This window comes from Culex pipiens, chromosome 3 (genome assembly GCF_016801865.2).
Source record: "Culex pipiens pallens isolate TS chromosome 3, TS_CPP_V2, whole genome shotgun sequence".
Lineage (NCBI taxonomy): Eukaryota > Metazoa > Arthropoda > Insecta > Diptera > Culicidae > Culex > Culex pipiens.
Genome location: NC_068939.1, coordinates 111,252,825 through 111,273,940, shown reverse-complemented (window position 1 = coordinate 111,273,940; position 21,116 = coordinate 111,252,825). Strand labels below are relative to the sequence as shown.

General features: G+C 36.4%; 1 protein-coding gene across 2 annotated transcripts in view; it reads left to right on the top strand.

Annotated features, from left to right (window-relative positions):
* The first annotated feature begins 918 nt into the window (after positions 1-918).
* Positions 919-21,116, top strand: part of LOC120426314 (ecdysone 20-monooxygenase) — an 80,263-nt gene continuing 60,065 nt past the window's right edge. Inside the window, exons 1-2 of one of the 2 annotated variants that reach the window (XM_052710284.1) lie at positions 919-1,725; positions 1,820-1,965. The gene's annotated coding sequence lies outside the window, so the exon portion shown is untranslated. Of the gene's footprint in view, positions 1,966-21,116 lie in introns of both variants that reach the window. The other variant, XM_052710283.1, reaches the window with a different exon arrangement.

Here is a 21,116-nt window from a genome sequence, read left to right as displayed (position 1 = left end):
TTGGTTGAAACGCCCTAATACACACATACACACACACACAAATAAATTTGTGCAGTTTTCGATTCTTAGTCAATATGTATACTTCAAGGTGGGTCTACGAAATTCTTATGAAAAGTTCATTTTTCGAGCAGGATTACAGCCTTACCTCGGTGAGGAAGGCAAACACTGTTGTGTCTACATTAGGTGCACGATGGAAATGCATGCTGTTCCCACTTCAACATTAGAAAACCGAGAAAATAACTCTACACAGTAAAAAAATGTGTAAATTTGGAAGGTTTAATTTTGGAAGGTTGAATATTACCTCTTTTATGATGTAATTTTACCTCAATTTAGACTGAAAAAGCGACATTACACCAGAAAAGTGGTAAAATTACACACTTTCAGAGGTAAAATTACACATTTTTTCTGACATAAAAGATGTACCCCTTCCCAGATGTAATATTACCATGACTTTTTTTTCTGTGTACCAAACAGTGCATAGTGCACATTGTCTTTGAAAATATTATTTTTCAGCGCAGGGCACTCCACCCCAAAATCTCCTTATCAACATTTGCGTGACCACCGAGCCTTTTCCGCTGCACGTCGTCATCGTTCTTGACGTTCCAAACCAAATCCAACAGCAGGATGCTGCGGTCCCATGCAATTGCAATGCTGCCGCATCAGAGAGAAGGAAAACCTCACACGCTCGACCTGCAGATAAGAAAAACTCGCGAGAGCACGCACTCGCAACACTGAGAGCGAAAGTGATTTTCTCTCTCCCTCTCCGCTCACGCTCTCGCAAGCTCTCAACTCTTATTGGAATCGGCGTCGTTGTTGATACCGGCGCAACGCCGAACAGCACCACGCTTTCCGCGCGCGCAACAAAACAGATGAAAAGCAAAGCCATCCGCCCGAACTCCTCGCAGTTCGCAACTCCGGACGACGGCGCTCGCTCGTTCGCTCGTTTGGCTCTCAAGAGTTTTATTTTGTTACTCCTTCTTTGCGCGGTTTGGTTTGTTTTGGTTTTTAACGCCGCGACGGGGTTCGTTTTGGCTTATTTTCTCAAAGTGCCTTCCGCAAGCCGGAGGTTATGGGATGAGAACTGATCGGAGTGGAGTTTTATTTTGTTTTGTGGTTCTTACTTTGTTTGTTCGTTTGTTTCGTGCTACTGTGTGAGTTTTCGAGCTTTTTTGGACACGAACGCGACGCGCCGAGCTGCGGTGTGTGTTTTGTATTCCTCGGCTAATTAAGCTTTTGTGTGTTAAGCAGCGTCGGCGGCGGCTTAAGTCGGAATTCTACGCCGCGGCGCAGCAGTGATAAGCCGGGCGCAAGTCGTGATGCCCTTGAAATCCGTGTCATTGGATCAGAGAACGCGGGTGCTGCTCGGCGAATGCCGGGGTTATTTTTAACCTTCACGGGCCCAGGAACCAAGTGGACGACGACGACGGCGAGTGATGATGCTCTAGGGTAGCCCGACCAACCTTAGGCCCAACGACAGCAAGGAAGCAAGCAAGGAAGGAAGTGACTTTGGGCTGCTCGAAAGAGGCACAAGAGAAAAGATCAAGTGCGAGATCAGGCGAAGGCGAAAAACAAAAGAAGAGACGCCCAGAAGATAAGCCACGAAAGATAAGTGATATATGTTGGTCGTGGAGTTGGGCACGACGCGAAGCATAAGCGAGAAGAAAGAGAGAACCTAAAGTGCAGAGAAGAACATCGCGCGTTCAAGAAGTGAAACAAAAATCAAAGGTAATTACGCGTACTCCGTGTGTTATTCTTGTGCTGGGAAAGAAGAACGCCGCGAGAGTGTGCGAAAAAAAAGAATATTGTTAATTAACGCCAGGTCAGCGCCGCTATTGATCAAAATTAAACAACCCCCCACCATCGCAGACCGCGTCCCACGTGGTGTGTTTACAAACAAACGCACGCAGGCCGGCATTTCAAGAAGACAAACGCAGCCGGTTGCGTGACGGCAGCATAAGAGTCGAGGTATGTAATGATAGTGCGCCACCGATGCAACGCGGAAAATGTAACATTGCTCTGGGTGTGAGACCATCGGGAAACAGAGGCATGGCATGGGAAAGGTGTGTGTGTGTGTGTGTTTGTCTATTAGTGGAGTACACCGGTTGTATTTATAAATCGGTGCAATTGTTCTAAAGCAGCGTCGTATGTGGTCGAGGTTGCGGCGTGTGAAGAAGGGCATCAGAATCTTCAAGAGCCGAAATAGAGGAGACGGAAGATGGATGCGTAACACGTGTAGTCTAGAAGTAATAGCTGTTTAGTGTTGTAAAGACAATTTCTTTTACGATATATGTGTCTTAACGTCTGAAACTTATTTCTGAACCAGCATTCAAGTGTGACAATAATGTTTAAGACAAATGAAATGTCCCCAAGTAACAATTAAAATTTGCAAACGATCTAGAAGAGATTATTAAGAGTCGATGGCCAAAAATGGTTATCAAACATTTTAGTCCTACATGCTGTATTAAACACGAGTTAAAGCTGAGTTAAGTGCAAAGTGGACCATTTTAGGAGGTTATGAAGATCAATTTTCATGGATGTTTTAAAACGTTATAATCTAGCAGATAAGTTTTAGCAATATCTTCAAAGACTATAGTTGACTTAAATAAATCTTGTGTAAATGATAAATGGTTTTGGAGTATCCTGGAAGACTTCTTAGCGACTGAAATAAATCAAGATATAAATGGAACAGCTCTTGAAGAAAACCAAACGTGCCTTAACCCGATCTTATTGAATTCAAAAATATTATTATAAAAACCATTCTTGATAAACAAGTATTGGAAAATTATACAAGACAAAAATTTACAAGGAAAATCTTATGATATTGAAAAATAAAACATGCATAATTAAGTAAACATATTCAAAGAGTTCATGCCATTTGAAAAATGATCGAATAATTTTTCAAGATGCCTCGAAAAAATACAGCTCGCCTTGATGAATCTTTAAATAACCTACAAGATTTTCATGCCAAAATACGTTTGATTTTTGATATCTCTCAAATGTTCAACATTTTGCCCAATTTCTTGCCTCTCAATATGGCGAAAATCGTTAAACCATTCTTTTCTTGATTAAAACCATGTTAAATGTAATTATTCTAAGCATGCTCTTGGTGGAGGCTTCTGAAGAACTGTAGGACTTGTGAAAGACTTCATATTGCTTTAACTAAATCACGCGTTGCACTGACCGTAGCGCATGCTTGTATCGATGGTGGAAAATAGATCCGGGTAGTGAGAATCTCTGGACTAACACGGGAAAAGGGTGGACAAAAATTTCCACTGTGTAGCTAATTTTCAGGTTCACATTACTCGGACAATCAAACAGCAGCTATCCTCTCCACCTATCTTCGGCAAAGGGGATTTAAATAAATAGTTACCTGTTGTCTAAGAACTTTAATAATTGTTCCAAATTTGTATGCGCCCTTTTTGATTGTTGCTCTGGATTAGTCATAATTTTCTTTATATAAATAAACACATTAATAGCTCTGTTTTTTATTCATATAACATTAACAATACTGCGGAAAAACATGCCACATGACAAGCGTATTCCAAAGTGTCAATTATTTGGTTTGGTCTTATTTCGTCACATATTCTATATTTCACTTGATCATGAACATGATCATGGTTTTTGTCACTTTTTCTATATTTAAGGTGAAGCCGTTGATCATTTTCGGAGATAATTGATCATCACTCTAAAATATTCTGTACAAAATTCAATTTAACGAATTTCTGCACCAAAATGAATCAGCATGTGCCGGTTGTTGCCTTCTTGAAGCCACTGAAGGAATTTTTGATCTAAATCAAATGTGTCTCAAAATTTATATTTTTTTGTGGAACGATCATTGACGTCCTTGTTGGCAATCATTGATTAATGACGATTTCCATAACTTGGCAAGGAATGGGATAATCGTTACCAAAAGGTATCACCATGTGTTGAGCACTATTTTGAACAACTTGTAGAAAGAATTTTGTCAAAATATTGATAGCGACGCAAAAATTATATCATTGAACGAAAAATCTTGGCAATGATGGAAGTCTTCACGTTAACATTCACATATACAATGTCATAAGTTTCATCCGCTACAAAACAAAATAAAGCACTTTTTATTCTCTTATTAATCGATCACCTAACCTCTAAACTGCTCTGAACACACTGAGCGTAGCAATACGTGCAACAAAATGGTTTTAATTAAACCATCTCTAAAACTCAAGAGTTTTAATCATATCTTCAGGAAGCCGTTATGAATTTAAAACATTCTTGAATAAATCAACTTATTCTTAGACAAGAAAATGTCGTTTTGGCAGTTGAAATAGTTGATTTGAATGCTAGTCAAGTAATAATAATTTAACAAAAAAAAAAAAACACATTTGCTGACTCGTTAGTTTTCACAAGGGTTTCCAGAAGCGTTTATTACTTGCCAGTCTGCCAATTAATTACTCAAATTACTGGTCAAAAATGATTAATTACATTAATTACTTAATTACTTTTCACTACGATAAAAAACATTTAATTTAAATTTAAGTATTCATTTCTACGGTTCTAAACTAAATTATTTATCACCTAAACTCCCAAGCTCGAGAAAAATAGGGAATTTGTATGGAAATTCCCCATTTTTCTCGAGCTTGGGAGTTTAGGTGTTTTAAATAGCTCATTCGATAGCTATTTAAAAAATTATGCTGTTTATTTTTTTTTGTGCCAATCTGGATATTATGAATTTTGCGTACAATTTTTATTGAAAATAGCTATAGGCGATCAAACGTCAAAAATGCCCTCCACTAGAGGGCGCTGAAACTTTGGGTGATGTTTACAAAATATCCTACAGCGAATGAATTGGTTTGAAATTTGGAATTGTTTTATTTTATTATAAAATTGACATTTTATTTAATTATACAATTTTCAGGTAAAAAATAAGTAGCTCAATTGATATTAACAATAATATTTGTTTTATGGCCAATTTAACCTGTTCATTATCTGATTCGAAATTCCATTATGTTTCACGTTTCCTTATCAATCAATTGCAAAAGAAGATTATTTAAGTTGACTTACGTGTTTTGAAGTCGTGTTTGTCATAAAAGCAAAAAATAAAAATACTGTACTGTTTAACTTCAATGTATGAATTTTAATTTAATTAATTAATAATTTAAAATGGTTTTCAGTTTATTGCAAATCGAATGCCATTAAAATATAGAAGTTGTTTGAAAAAAGGTCCCCTGATTTTTCGAGCCAAACATAAACTTTGACAAATATTTGCAGCAGCTCTTCATGAAAATTGTGAAATTCATCAAAATAATGTTAAGTTTTAAAATGTTTTTCAAACATTGGTTTGACATTACTTTGCATGTTTTTTTTCTCAAGCAAATTAAAAAAAATCCGTTACTGAAAATACGGATAATGTGAAATGTGACATTTACATTGGATTTAATTTCTGCATCTGAATATTGGTCGATTTTAATTTCACTGAGTTTGATTTTAAACATTGAAACATTTGTCTCAGAAATATTTGGAAATTTTTCGGGGAAATAGCTCTTAATAGAGAGATGTTACAGGACTGTCAATTCCTGCAGATTATGAAAAAATATATTTTTATTTTTATTGATTTTTAAATGGCTATCACTTGAAAACTTTGTTTTTATCAATGTATAAGTATATTTTGGTTTTAACTATTTGATCCACATTAACTTAAAATAATGTTGACTGCCTATTAGAAGGAAAAGCATAAAAAATTAATCAATTCTAAAGTAGTTCTTGCAAAAAAAAGAAACATATTTTCATAATTACTTAATAAAAATGAATAGATTTCGGATTCACAAAACATTTTTCACTGGGTAATATATCATGGCGTTGCCTTTTGTTGTTAATCAGCTTCGATAAACAACATGATTAAAATAATTTTTTGGGGAGTTTTAGGAGAGAACTATGGTGAATAAGGCCTTCCTCATACAGAACCAGTCTATTTTAATCTTTGTGTTTCACTCTTATTTGAAATTAATAAAATACTGTTATAATAGATAATATATAAAAAGCAAATAGTGTTGTTGAAGAAGTACAATTAAAAATAATCAATTACTTTAATTACTCAAAAATTACTTTAATTACCAATTAATTACTTTAAATTACTCTAATTGCATGAATTACTAAGTAATTAAAGAATTACTTAATTACCAGCTGAAAATCAAAGTAATTATTAATTACTTGCCAGTCTGAGGCCTTGCTGGAAACCCTTGAGTTTTCATCCAATGATAGATTACGAATCAGCATAGACATTGCACAACACTAATTTTCTTCAATCCTCAGAAAAAATCACAAACAAGAACGGCATGGTTCGATTACCTAACCACTGCTCCTTGAATAATTTTAACCGCAAATAAAACACTTTTCGTTTTAAACGGTTGTCACAGAGATATCAACAATAATGGCAATGGAATTTTTATTTCATAATCTGTAAATTCACACGAAATGTCAAAATTTAAAAAAAGCGTATTTTTTATCGAATACCCTTTAATTCTTTATGTATATATCATTTTTTGCCTTCCTCACTGAGGTAAGGCTATAATCCTGCTCTAAAATGGAACTTTTTATTTAAAGCTCGAAAACCCACCTTGATGTATACATATCGACTCAGAATCGAAAACTGAACAAATGTCTGTGTGTATGTGTGTGTGTATGTGTGTGTGTATGTGTGTGTATGTGTGTGTGTATGTGTGTGTATGTGTGTGTGTATGTGTGTGTGTATGTGACCAATAATGTCACGCAGTTTTCTCAGCACTGGCTGAACCGATTTTGACCAAACCAGTCGCATTCGACTTGGTTTAGGGTCCCATACGGTGCTATTGAATTGTTTGAAGTTTCGATAAGTAGTTCAAAAGTTATGTATAAAAATGTGTTTTCGCATATTTTCGGAAGTTGAATAAATGGCAGTAAACTGAACCAAACATCATCATGTTATACATCGTTAGTTAGGTAATTGAAAGACCTTTCCAACGAGTCCAAAACATTGATAATCTGGCAACCCTGTCTCGAGTTATAACCACTTAAGTGATAATTATGTACTTTTTTGTAACCGGATCTCACTTAAATGTATGTAAACAATGTCCGGATCCATCATCCGACCCATCGTTGGTTAGGTAATCGAAAGACCTTTCCAACGAGTCTAAAACATTGACGATCTGGCAACCCTGTCTCGAGCTATGACCACTTAAGTGACATTTATTTACTTTTTTGTAGCCGGATCTCACTTAAATGTATGTAAACAATGTCCGGATCCACCATCCAACCCATCGTTGGTTAGGTAATCGAAAGACCTTTCCAACGAGTCTAAAACATTGACGATCTGGCAACCCTGTCTCGAGTTCTGACCACTTAAGTGATATTTATGTACTTTTTTGTAGCCGGATCTCACTTAAATGTATGTAAACAATGTCCGGATCCATCATCCGACCCATCGTTGGTTAGGTAGTCAAAAAACCTCTACAACGAGTCTAAAACATTGACGATCTGGCAACCCTGTCTCAAGCTATGACCACTTAAGTGACATTTATTTACTTTTTTGTAGCCGGATCTCACTTAAATGTATGTAAACAATGTCCGGATCCACCATCCGACCCATCGTTGGTTAGGTAATCGAAAGACCTTTCCAACGAGTCTAAAACATTGACGATCTGGCAACCCTGTCTCGAGCTATGACCACTTTTTTTTTTTTTTTTTTTTTTTTTTCGTTTTACTACATTTTTATTGAATAATATTTTTTTGAGTTTTTTTTTTTTTTTTTTTTTTTTTTTTTTTTTTAAAGTTTTTTTTTTTCACTTTATTTCACAACATTTTTCTTGAATTTACATTTCACCACTTGCAAATAAGACGACAAATAAGCTCGGTAGAGATAATTTAACTTTGGATATTTCTAGAAGATGTTCAAAAAATGCTTAAAATGGCGCTCAAAAATAGCTTTATTATTAAAACGAACGATTCTTATGCTTTGTTTAAATTCATTCAAATCCCCAGAACCTCGTTTTTCTAAATTATAAACTATCGTTTGCACAGTCAGCCAAAGTGCTGCTTTGTATTTAAAGTCCCTATCACCGATACTCAATGATAGAAGCTCATCAGGATCTTTTACTAAAATTTTGAGTCTATTGTTCAGAATATTTTTTAACCATCTCCAAATGTCTTCGGATGTTTGACAATATTTTATTAAGTGACTAACTGATTCTACTAAACCGCAATTCTCACAAAACTCCGAGTCCGTCCCTCTTATTCCGTATAAATGCAATTTCTTTTTGTTTAAAACTATGTCCTTGAAGATGCAAAACAGTACGGTTTTACAATTTGAATTTAAAAAGTTTGAATCTAAATTGTTTAACAAATTTGACCACATTAAATTAGGCATGTCCTCCATTGTTTTACATTTGATGTTTAAATTGTGAATGAAAAAATCATAAATTTTTTTGCTGCTGTTTAAATGGCTTTCAAGTTTGAGTTCATCAGCTTTTACGATCCATTCTCGCATATTTCTAGTTAAAGTACAATTATTGATTTGTCCTAACATAAAGTTGTCCAAAGGTGCGTTTCCATCAGCGTTACTATAAAGAATGTTTTTAATAAAAAGAGACTTTGCTTTTGATTCTACATCTGTTAGAGCGAGGCCACCTTTAATAACCGGTAAATACAATTCATTTCTAGGAACCTTAAAGATAAAGCCTTGCCAAATAAACTGTCCGCAGATTGATTTTATCGCTGCTAAATGTTTATTATTTGGAGGAAATATTTGACAAATATACCAAATTTTAGACAGAACGTAAGTGTTCAACAACCACGCTTTCTGAAAAAGATTTAAAATACGTTTATGATGTAAACTTAATGTGTATTTCAATTTGTTCAAATAACTATCATAGTTAATTTCAACTAATTTATTGAAATTTTGGCAAATTAAAACTCCTAAAACATTTAGAGACTCCACTTCTTTAATTTGATGTGGACCAGATAAGCAACCATTTAAACGAAGATACTGAGATTTTGCAAAATTGAGTTTTATTTTAGAGTATATGCTAAAATAACTCACCAACTGCAAAACAGTATCAAACTCGTGATTGTTTCTTACTAAAATATTCAGATCATCTGCATATGCAACAACCTTCACAAAATTGTTAGCAATGAGACAACCAAAAATATTGTCATATAACATTCTGATGAGTGGTTCAAGGTAAAGGGCAAATAATGCCATGCTTAATGGACATCCTTGCCTTACTGAACATAAGATACGAATTGCTGAAGTGAGAAACCCATTAAACAAAATTTGTGAAGTTGCATTTTTATATAACTTTTTTAAACAATTTATAAAACTAGCTGGGAAGTTAAATTTCGTCAAGACGGCCCATAGGAAGTCGTGATCAACCCGATCAAAAGCTTTTTCTAGATCAAGGCTCATGAGAATTCCTTTGAATTTTTTTGATGCGTTTGCTTTAATGAGAATATTTCGAAATGTGCGGAGATTGTCAACGCACGAACGATCGGTGACACAAGCTGCTTGGCCAGGTCCGATAAGTTTATCTAACAGTGGCTGTATTCTATTCCATAAAATTTTTGTAAATAATTTACTATCTGTATTTAACATGCTAATTGGTCGTTTGTTGGATAAATCATAATTATCTCCTTTCTTCGGGATGAGTGCAATAATACCTGCAGAAAAACTGGCCGGTGGATAAGCACCATGGATTAGATACGAATTAAATAAATTTAAAAGGTCAATTTTCAAAAGTTCAAAGTGGTTTAGATAAAAATTATAACAAAGTCCATCGGGTCCGGGGCTAGTTCGTTTTGATGCTGTTTTTATAACCAATAGTAACTCTCCCTCTTCAATAGGTTTAAGAAGAGCTTGATGATCATCGTTGTCTAGACTAGTTTTAATGAATTTTAAAACGTTTTCATACTCTATATCAGAATTTGGCTGCTTTTGAAAATTGCATTGATAGTGATCAAATATAATTTTTTTTAATTTCGTTGTGTCGGATGTAATTTCCCCATTTATTCTTAATTTCATAACGTTAGAAGTCATGCTACGAGTAATTTTCGTAGAGATTTGGAACAAGCCTAATTTTTCGTCAGATAACAGTGTATTTGCTTTGAGTTTGTAATTGCATAAATTAATTCGTCTATTCTCAATTTCCATCAATTTTGATTTGACTATTTCCAGATCCGATGTGACTTCTGCACCAGATTTTTGTAAATCAAATAATTCATTTAAACAAACATAGTAAAAATTCTTCTCTCGATTAAACTGCTGATTGAACAAATAACTTTCATTCTTGTAAAATTTCTTAACACTCGCTTTAAATACTGAATTCCACCAAAAATTAATATCACTATGAGAGTTTCTTTTTTGCAAATCTCTATACAGACTGCTAAATTTTGAGTTTATTTCATCATCGTTCAATAGAGATGAATTTAATTTCCAGTATCCCCTTCCCAAGTAAGAAACATTTGATAAATCTAAAACTTTATATTTTGCAAAAACGCAATGGTGGTCAGAGAAGGCTGTTGGTTTGGTTTCAATTTTTGTTACAGAATCACAAAAATATTTGGAAGCATAAATTCTATCCAAACGTGACTTTGATCCGTTACGGTAAAAGGTGAAAAATGTATCGTTTCCCTTAATTTTCTTTTCAACATCGATAAAATCCATTGATGAAATCAAGTTTTTCAATCCCGTAGATATGTTTTTCACAGCACTGTTTGAATCTTCTGTGTGAATAATACAATTAAAATCGCCGAGCATAATATTCTCCCTACCTTCCTTGAAGTGAATCAGTGTGTCAACTGTAAATAATTGGTCTCGTTCTTTCTTAAAACCACTCCCTGAATGTGCATAAATGTTGATAAAATTCAAATTGTCGATACATAGCGATGTTATCCTTCCGTTGGTGTTCATTATAAGATCAGAATATTCAATATTGTTGCGTAAAAGCACTCCCGTACCTTTTCCATCAGGACTTATGTTGATCAGAGCTTTGTGAGAATTGATAAATGCGAAATTTTCAAATGCAACTTCTTGCATGAATATAATATCCAAATCGTTGTTCCAAACAAAGTCTCGCAATAGAAGTTTTTTCACCGTAGAGCAAATAGCATTAAGATTGATTGTAGCGATATTACGTATGAGAGCCATTAGAGAAATATGAATGAATTAGAACAAATTGCAAAAGAATGAATAAAATTTCGCGAAACCGACGGATAGAAACATTTTTTGAACATCCCTTCCACACCCTGACGTTGAATGTCTTAGTGATATTATCGTACCGAGTTATCAGGCGTTCGGGTCGATCCTCGTGACCGATCACCGATCGCATCGATCGGGCTGTCCAGCTTGCTCGTGTCTTCGTTCGGGATGGTCAGCTGCGGTTTTTTCTGCTTCGATCGGTCAACCAACGTGAAGGGCGAGTTCGCTTCGTCAGACGAGATGTCCGGATACGACTCCATTCCCTCTCCATCCCCTTGATCCATCGTGTTGTCGCTCAGGATCGTAATGTTGGAAACGCTGCGATCCTGAAGCGTGTTCGTCTCGGCAGCGCCTGTAGCCGCGAAACTCGTGCTAGCTACGCACGCATCGGCTACGCTCGTGCCAGCCGCGCTCGTGTCAGCTGCGCTCGTGCCGATCTGTTGTTCGGCTACAATCGGCGGTCGCTCGGGTCCACCGTCCTTGCATCCAGCACCTCTGTACGGCGGCACTGGCAGTAACGTCATGTTTAGCGATGGAACGTCCTGCTTTGTTCCCGACCCGATGATCGCATTTGCGAGCACATGGCTGTACTGTCCGCCATTTTGCTGCGCTTTGTTACTGGCTAGCTTGGGGCAGGTGGCCTTCAGGTGACCTTCCCCTTTGCAGTAAAAACATTTATTTTTAAGGCCCTCATAATAGAGCCGCGCCTTGTAGTGGCCGATGAACAGATTCGCTGGTATTTCCTTGGAAATCTCCATATGCACACCTCTTACGCCGCTGTACACGGAAAATCCGTACGCCGCCGGGTATTTCTCTCGAACATGTTGCCTGATCACGCCGAACTGTCCCAAAACCGTGGCAATGTCTTTATCTTCTATTTCGGGCGGCAGGTTGAAGATTCGCACGTACCGGAACAGGCTACTGGCCACATCCAGGCGAACGACGGAGGTGCTGAGGTCGATGTACTCGAAAGTGTACTGCTCTTCGATGGTGGCGGTGAACAGGTTGAACGCGACGTCATCAATGAACTTGATGTAAAACTGTTGTTCGTTTTCGTCCTTATAGATCGAATGTACGCTGGCTGCTGATATCTTCAACGTTCCTCCAACAAATCGCAATACGTCCATGTGCTGTGGTATCTTGGCCGCGGTCCCGAAAACTATTTTCAACGTGTTCTTCCTGGTTTTGTCCATTTTTGTTTCCGTAGTAAATTCCGTTTAGAAAAAGGAGGTTAGGTCACAAACGTGTGACAAAGCAACGCTGATGCCGGAGCACAGTCTAAAGCACTTGCGGTCGCTTCAGTGTCCGAGCGTCAACTGACCACTTAAGTGACATTTATTTACTTTTTTGTAGCCGGATCTCACTTAAATGTATGTAAACAATGTCCGGATCCATCATCCGACCCATCGTTGGTAAGGTAATCGAAAGACCTTTCCAACGAGTCTAAAACATTGAAGATCTGGCAACCCTGTCTCAAGCTATGACCACTTAAGATGCCACTTATGAGCCCTTGCGGGCGCTCTAAAATTCTTTGTGTAAATATGTGTATTCGGCGCCGTCGCTCCGTGCCATACTTTCATACACTTAGGAGCCCAGGGCGGCGTAGTCCTTGTAGATTAAAAGGAAGACACTAGTGGTTGGTACTAGCAATGGTGGCCGACAGCTATAAAGTCAACTTCGTTTTTATGAGCCCTTGAGTAATATGTGTGTTTTTTTGTATTCCGGAACTTAACGAAATCAGACGAAATTTGTGTCCAAACCCATCATATCACATATCACCCATTGTTGGAAAAGAGTGAGGAAGGCACCAACCACATAGGTGGATTAAGTTAGTTTTTTGAAATTATTCTACAACTTTTTAGAACATTGTTACACTCTAAATAATATACCGGCAAAGTAAGAAAACACACGAAATTTCAACATCAAAAATTTTGTTCTAGAAGATATACAGAGAATCCTCTTTTTTGCGCGGTGGCGTTACGCTTTTTATTTCGTCGATTTCTCTAAAACCATACAACATTTTTGCAAGCTTCAAAAAGCGTTTTGTAGATCTGAACAAAACCTACAAATTGCTTTTAAAAGATTGCAAAAATGTTGCGTCGTTCCAGAGAAATCGACAAATTAGAAAAAACGTAACGCACCGCGTAAAAAGAGGTTTTTTCGAAAAGTACATTAAATTTCCCTTAAAATCACATGTTCTTATTTTTTTTACATTTGAGTAAAGGAAAATGACAGAGTTTTAAAAACTACTTTTGTGTTTTTTTTTAATGAAAAATACGTTTTTTTTCTAAATTTGGAGTACGCCATCAAATCGGGCGTCCAATTTTACATAAAAGTCCCTTTGACACCAAATTTCCATCTCATCACCTTTTCAGGCTGCAAATTATTGAAAAACATGTCTTTTTTCGCATGTTCAAAAATTAAAGGGGTCGTACCGCCCCTCCGTCACGAGATATCAAAAAACGGACCTCGGATTCGTGATCAGGGACAAAAGTTACAAAGGACAAAGAATTCACGCAAATCCGGGGCAACTGCTGTACATACAAGCAGTGCACGGGCCACAACAATCGTCCAAAGGACCATTCTTATGCAAAATTAGCTGAACTTTTCGAAAAAAATGCATTAAAAGCACAGATCGAGATTTAGGGGTAAAAACTTCGAAAAAATTGTAAAATATGGTCAAAATCATCACTTTTTCGAAAAAAAACTTTGTTGTAAAATTCTGATGATTCGCGAAATTTTTGTTTGCTCTACAATACTGTAGAATAACCCTGCAAAGTTAGGAAAAAACCCGAAATTTTGAAATGAAAATTTATGTTCTAAATGCAAAAAGGTGGAGCAACTTGTCTACGAAAAACTCTCTTGTTTTTTTGTTTTCCTTGCTTAAATTTTAGTATTTTAATTTGCATTTATCATGTTTAGTTTATGTTTGTTTTTGATAGTATTTGATATATTCTACCACCTCCTTTTTTGCTCGTTTTCGCATTTTCTAAAACAGAATGTATCTAGTATCATTAATTTTTTAAACAAAATGTGTAGAGGCATAGTCAGAGACATTACAACAATTTCTGCATAATTATTCATACATAGCCAAAGTCGACCCCTGAAAAAATATTACTCGATGGAATCACATGCTGTTCCTGTAAAATCTCTTACATCAAAAATATTATTTGGATATACAAAATCCATTCATATATGTCTGCAACATAATACGTTTCGCTGAATTATCTTCTTCTTTAAACCCAACCAACATCGTTCTGCAGCAGGATTTATCTCCACAAAACAGTGCGAATATTTTGCTCAAGGTTCCTTGAACCTTCACGCCGGTATCGTTCGTTGACCGTATTGCGCACATTGCAAACTGGAAGATTACCCTAAAATTGCGCCAAACAAACACGCTGATTTACGTTCTCTTAAACAATGTGTGATATTTTTATCTGACGTTAAATACATGAAGTTTGCACCAAAAAATTTAAGATAAACTGAGGTACAACGCGTGACATACGATAACGAGTGTGGACTTGGCCCGGAAACCGTCGTAATAAATCAGCGTCATCCCGTCCAAAATGCAACCAATTACTACAGAAAAAATTACCCTAAATTATATGAGGCATTATTAGCTCCGATGTTCTGACACGTCCTTCCGACTGTCGACGGATGATTATTTCCATACAAGAACTGCGCACCAGTCGACCTCTGCCTGCCTGGTGGTATCGATCGAGCGTTCGTGTATGTGAGCTTTGAACGCCGCCCGCAGAACCAAAACGAAACCATTCTGCAACTCAGCATTGCGCAACAGTTTTCCTCCGTCAGCAGCATCTTCCAGAACTGATCCATCTCTCTACAGGGTTTTTTTTTTCAATAGGGTGTTTTGTTTAAGAATATAGTTGATGCTTCGCTGTAAAAATAGAACACAACTGATTTTTCTAAAAAAAATAGATAACAAGTATGAATTTAATTCTTTTTTGATAAAATGCAGATCAACCCTAATATTACACGAACTTCTACCGCGAAAAGTGGTCTGACAAGCATGTAATTTCCCGTATAAAATCCTCATTTCTTACACCAATAAGTACCCAAAACACACACACACCCGTTCACGACCAGCCATGATACTCCGCTCCCGTTGAAGTTAATACGTAGAAGCTCCTCCATTATCCACACGCAAAGTCGATCTCAAGAACGTCCATCGGCGGAGAAGAACTTCGTGATACCGCGCGCGCAGAACTTGATGCCGGCCGGTAGCTGCTGCTGCTTAGTCACGAATGTGTGTTTGCAAAACAGAGCTTTATATTATTTTTTTCCATGCTCGCTACAAATTGGTAATTTGTGGCGGGAAAATTGAGCGGATCAAAGACGGGCTGCTTGGGCTCACGAGTGGGGGAGACTGATCACGCATTTGTTTTTTTGGTATGATGTTTGGATCTCTTTATTATTTTTATAGACGTGTGTGGCTTTAACATATGAACATTTAATTTGTATTATTTTAAAAACTTAAATTATTCAAGCCCTAGCCGTCATTTTTTTGTGTTTTTTGTCATTTCTATATATCGTCAGCTGTGTGCTATCTTGTGACAACGACCATTTAGTATTATTCGAGAAAATCGATTTTTAAAGTTTGATTATAAATATTTTCAAAACTATGAATGGTAGAGCCAAACCTTTTGAAGCAATCGGTTCGTATACTATCGCTTAACAAACGCTCCAAGTTTCAACTGATTTGGTTACACCAGTTAAAAGATACAGTAAATTATGTAATCAAAAATCTGAAAAGCACGTGTCACAAGTGTGTTTCGAAAGTAAAATTGTACTACGTGTCACAAGTGTGCACAGAATTCCCATACAAACTAAAATAAACTCAAATCAATAGTTTAACCGACTTAATCGGTATATTTTCAAAAACAAAAGATTGCATTGCTTTTAGAAAGTGTGTATCAACATGAATTTGTGGAAAACAAAACAAATTTTCCACATTTTCCAACAACACGTATGACGTGTCACAAGTGTGCACGATCATTTTGATGATAAATTGGTCTATGTCACAAGTTTGTATTGCGATAGCCGGGAAACGGAAGCGAGTTTCCAAAATCGGGTTAAAGCATCTTGTAGTGTTTGTTAAGTATAGCAAAACGTCATCATCAACTCGTTTTCGACCAAAATGGTCTATGTCACAAGATAGCACACAGCTGACGATATGTGGAACTTGATTTTTAGGCTCGTAAATATTTTCTCTAGAAAACTAGTCCAATTTCACATAAGTTTGCCTTTGATCGCATTTCAATTGGAAGTAAGGGCTTATAGATATTAGTTTAATCAACTGAAAATATTCTAAAATGCATTTTTCTGCATTAATAATAATATTTAGAAAGTTTTAGATCGTTTAACACTGGAACGCCCAACGCATGTCCAACTTACACGGGTGCCCAAGCCTCACAAAAAAGTTGGAACGGTAACTTCAACTCGCTGGTTCTCGGGCATAACTCAACCAATCAAGACGATTCTTGTTTCCAGTGATTTGTAAGATCGTCTAGATTTTTGCCTAAATTTTTACAGAACTTGATTTAAACAAATCTGTGATTTCTGCGACCGAAAACATCGTTCCAACTTTTTCAAAACGACGTTTTGGCGATTTTTTTTTCACGCGAAAAAAAAGGTGGAACGATGTTTTTGATCGCAAAAAATACAGCTTAGATCAAATTGTGTTCTGCAATGTTCAAAGATCATCTAGACATTCGTACAAATCACTATAAAAAGAATTGTCCCGGTTACTTAAGTAATGTCCGAGAACCAGCGAGTTGAATTTACCGTTCCAACTTTCTGAGTGCTAATAATTTTCTGACCAAAAAAAAACTTCGGCAATACTTAGATAATTTGGACACTTATGATTGCAAATCAACTGGACTGATGAAAAAAATTCCGTGGATTCCCGAGGTTTCCCGGAAAAAATATTTCCCGTTTCCCGAGATTTTTTTGTAAAATTCCCGGGAATTCCCGAAATACAAGCGGAAGTATACATCTTCCTACCTTTTTGGCACCAATGTTTTGAAATTATACAACAAAAAATAATTAGAGAACCAAATTTGATTTGAGCTTGTCTGTAAATTTCGTGTCAAGGTTAAATTCTGATAATATTCAATTCTGAAGTATTCACAATAAGCAATATTGTTTGGTTATATGTTGCGCAACAAAAATTACGCTATTTCAAATTTCCCGGGAATTCCCGGGATTTCCCAGGAAATATGCTGAAAATTTCTCGTTTCCCGGGTATTTTGTAACCTTGGGAAATTAGACACTCTAACTTCTACCATTGAAATGTTGAAACCGTGGCTTGTAATTTCATTTTTTTACTTGATTATTGTGTTTTACCTTTTTGTTCCAATTTTGATTTATGAATAAAAATCAAAAAATCTCATGTAAGTGTATTTTTTCAGAAAGAAAATTTGACGGGCTTTCTGAAAAAATACACTTCCATGAGATTTTTTGATTTTTATTTAATCAAAATTTGAACAAAAAGGTAAAACACAATAAAAAAATTTAAATTACAAGCCACGGCTTCAACATTTTAATGGTAGAAGTTAGTGCGTCCAATTTACACTGAAATAAAAAAAAAGTATTTCTGCTCCACAAGTGAAAAACGGGTTTTGGGTTATTTTAAGCATCTGTGTAAATTTTGAGCGACATTGGATGAAATTAACCCATTGTTACCCGAGCCTAAAGTTGCTGAAAAAAATGATTTTCATACAAAAATTACATTTTTGCAATTCCGTCGTGAAACTACTTACTTTTCCTGTCATTCTGTTCATTGGGTGTTTTTCGGAATTGCAAAAAAATGTTATATGGAGCGCGTTGCAAAACTTGATTTTTCCGGCACTCGTCGTATTTATCCAACTCAGTGAACCTCGTTAGATAAATGTACGACTCATGATGAAAAAATCCTCTTTTTGCAACTTGTTGCATAACTTTTCAGGATCGAGTTTTACAGCTTTGGTATGTTCTACAAAGTTATAAAGCAATAAAATTTTTATAAGAATCTCACTTTTGTGAATATTTGGATGGAAGTAGCGGGCCATGTAGACCAAACAGTAAGAAAATTGTTTTTTTTTTCATACATTTTTTCAATTCTTCCCATACAAACTTCACCTTCGAGTATCAATAGGTAGATGTTGACCGACTTTGCTCATATTTTGCACAGAGTCCTAACGTAGCTCAAGGAACAATATTCAGCTTGTGGAGCGAGGTTTTGAAAAAAAATCCCTTATTCTGGGCACACAAGTTTTTCTTTGACCACTTTTTGTTTATTGAATTAGCATTTAATTACGAAATTACGAAATGGGTAATTTTTTATTTTAAAATTTCATGTTTTGTAACAATGTATTTTTAGAGTGTAACAAAGTTCTACAAAGTTGTATATCAGACAATTACAAAAAAAATGAGTTGTTTGTTTATTTTAAATCATCTGACCCGGTGGTCTCAATGAAGTTTGGTTACTTAAAACTAATTATGTATAACCATAAAGGTTTGTTTATAACCATCGCGAGTTATTATGATTTACGAAAAAAAAGTTTTGAAAAATTAGGTTGTGTCTAGCATGGACGTTCAAGATCACCCGCGATATGAACGACAAAACAAAGAGAGACGCAAAAAGTTACTAATCGATTTTTGTTTGGTAAAATCGCGGTAACTCGTATACACGCAAATCCCTTATGTTTAGATATGTATATTTTTTGTAATTGATTGTTGTACAATTTTGTCGAAGATTGTTACACTCTATAAAATCCCTGCAAAGTTACAAAAAAAAAAAAACGAGATTTCAAAATATGATGAAAGTATGACCTTTCTGGGTTATCACAGATTATAAAGGTACATTAAATTTTCCATAAAATGAATTGTTCCATTTTTTTTTCAAAGTGCAACTAAAAATTTAAGAGGTTTTAAAACTATTTTTGTATATTTTTTCAATGAGAGATAGTTGGATAGTGGATAATTGAATCTAAAAAAATAGTTCTCTTTTATAGGTCATTGAGCTCGATTATAACATCTAAATTGTTCTAAAGTGATCAGCTCAAACCAGGTCTGAAAGGTTTAAAAAGAACAACAGGTTATTACACCGTGCGCCTCCTTGAGAGTTTGAATTTTTGCAACAGGTTTATTTCTATTTTAAATGTCTTTTTATTTAATAAATAAAACCAAACCGATAAGTTCTCAATTCAAAATGACATTTCTAGTCCAAGGTTAGTCACCGCGAAGTGGTGCTTACCCCTACTTTACTCTACCTGCCTGCATATTCTACGCACAGTTTTAAGCTTAAGTTTGCCCATGTGCGTGTGCCTCTCCCTCTGTGTTATGCAAACAAGTTCTAGCCCGCCTAAGTATTACGCATTCGACGAACGGCAGTTTGCGTGGCGGCCAATTAGGGACACGATTCAGCATGCAGCGTGAGGCAAGGATTCGCTTCGTTCTCGACAGGAAGTCTCTCTTGTGTGCGCGAAAAGGGTTCTGATAATCTGCCGGTTCGTTCTCCATCTCTCTCGTTCTCTCGTGTTGCACCAGGAGATGCACTCGCCGGCGGTAAACAGTCGCGTGAAGGCTAGGAGAACTATCAGCAAATTGCAGCGGCTTCTGCGGGAATGTCTCGCGCGCGCGCACGAATCATCGAGTGTAAAGATGAGAAATTATATGAACACAAAAAGCGTTACAAGGTTCGCCCTCCTCGCGGGTTCATTCGCGTCCAGCTGAGCAAGAGAGAGAGACTTTATACTTTGTTGCACTCACCGACAATGCCCGCGTGGAATGCAGCAGCAGCGTCTTCTCGCGATTGAATTCGCCAATTATTGGAGAAAACAGAACAACAGAGAGCCAGCACAGAACTCTAATTAATGGTGGGAACGAAAAGCTCAGGGGAAAAGAAGAAGAAGATGGGCTGGTTTTCCACGAAGAACTTGCCGTGTGCGCTGAAGAATCGGTCGGGAATTTCGCATCTGCCAGCCGCAAGTTCATTGCCATCGTTTCGTGCAGACACACGAACATCCACAACGCACACACTAGCAAAGCTCCACCGTGGATTCGAGGAGGTGCGTTGCTGATAATTCGCAGAAATTGTGTACGGAGTTGAGTGACGGGTTCGGGATTTCCAGCATTACAGCTTTCTTCGCTTGCAAGCAAAGTTTACGAAAACATCGACTTATACAGCATCATCAAATCTTAACCAGCATAATATTGCGATTTTGTGATTTTTTTTTCAAATCTGAGGTCACTTCACAGTGATGCAATGTATTATAGTCGAAGAACTTCCTGATTTTGAATCAGTTTGGAGGATTCAATGAAGGTGCTTGGTTTCTTACAATGAATACGTAGCATTGAGTGAGACAATAAATTTGGGCTTGTTTTTTCTAGCCAAAATTAAACTTAAATTAAATTCTGTTGATTGGAACAGCTTAAGAAAGCTAAATTCTAACAAACTAATACGAAAAATAATCCGTTATTAACAGATGATCTGTTGTGTGCTACCCTGTGAAAATGACCATTTTGATCGAAAATGAGTTAATGATGACGTTTTGCTATACTTACCCAAATAAATCAGTGTACCTAACAACTAATTCCCCATATAGTGACAAAGTATTTGTGGTATAGTGAACTATACCTCAACTAGTTTTCACTATATGGGAAATTTGTTGTTAGGGTAACAAACACTCCAAGATACTGTAACCCGATTTTGGAAATTTACTTCCGCTTTTTTTTTGAGATTGTTTACATAATGTATTGTAGTCGAGATGGATCACAAACGGTCTTAGACGTCAACTGACACCGCAAAGGAAAAAAATGTATTGTATCTTTTCAATAGTGTAACCAAATCAGTTGAAACTTGGAGCGTTTGTTTAGCGATAGTATTGAGCAATTCCAGCTCAAATCAGGT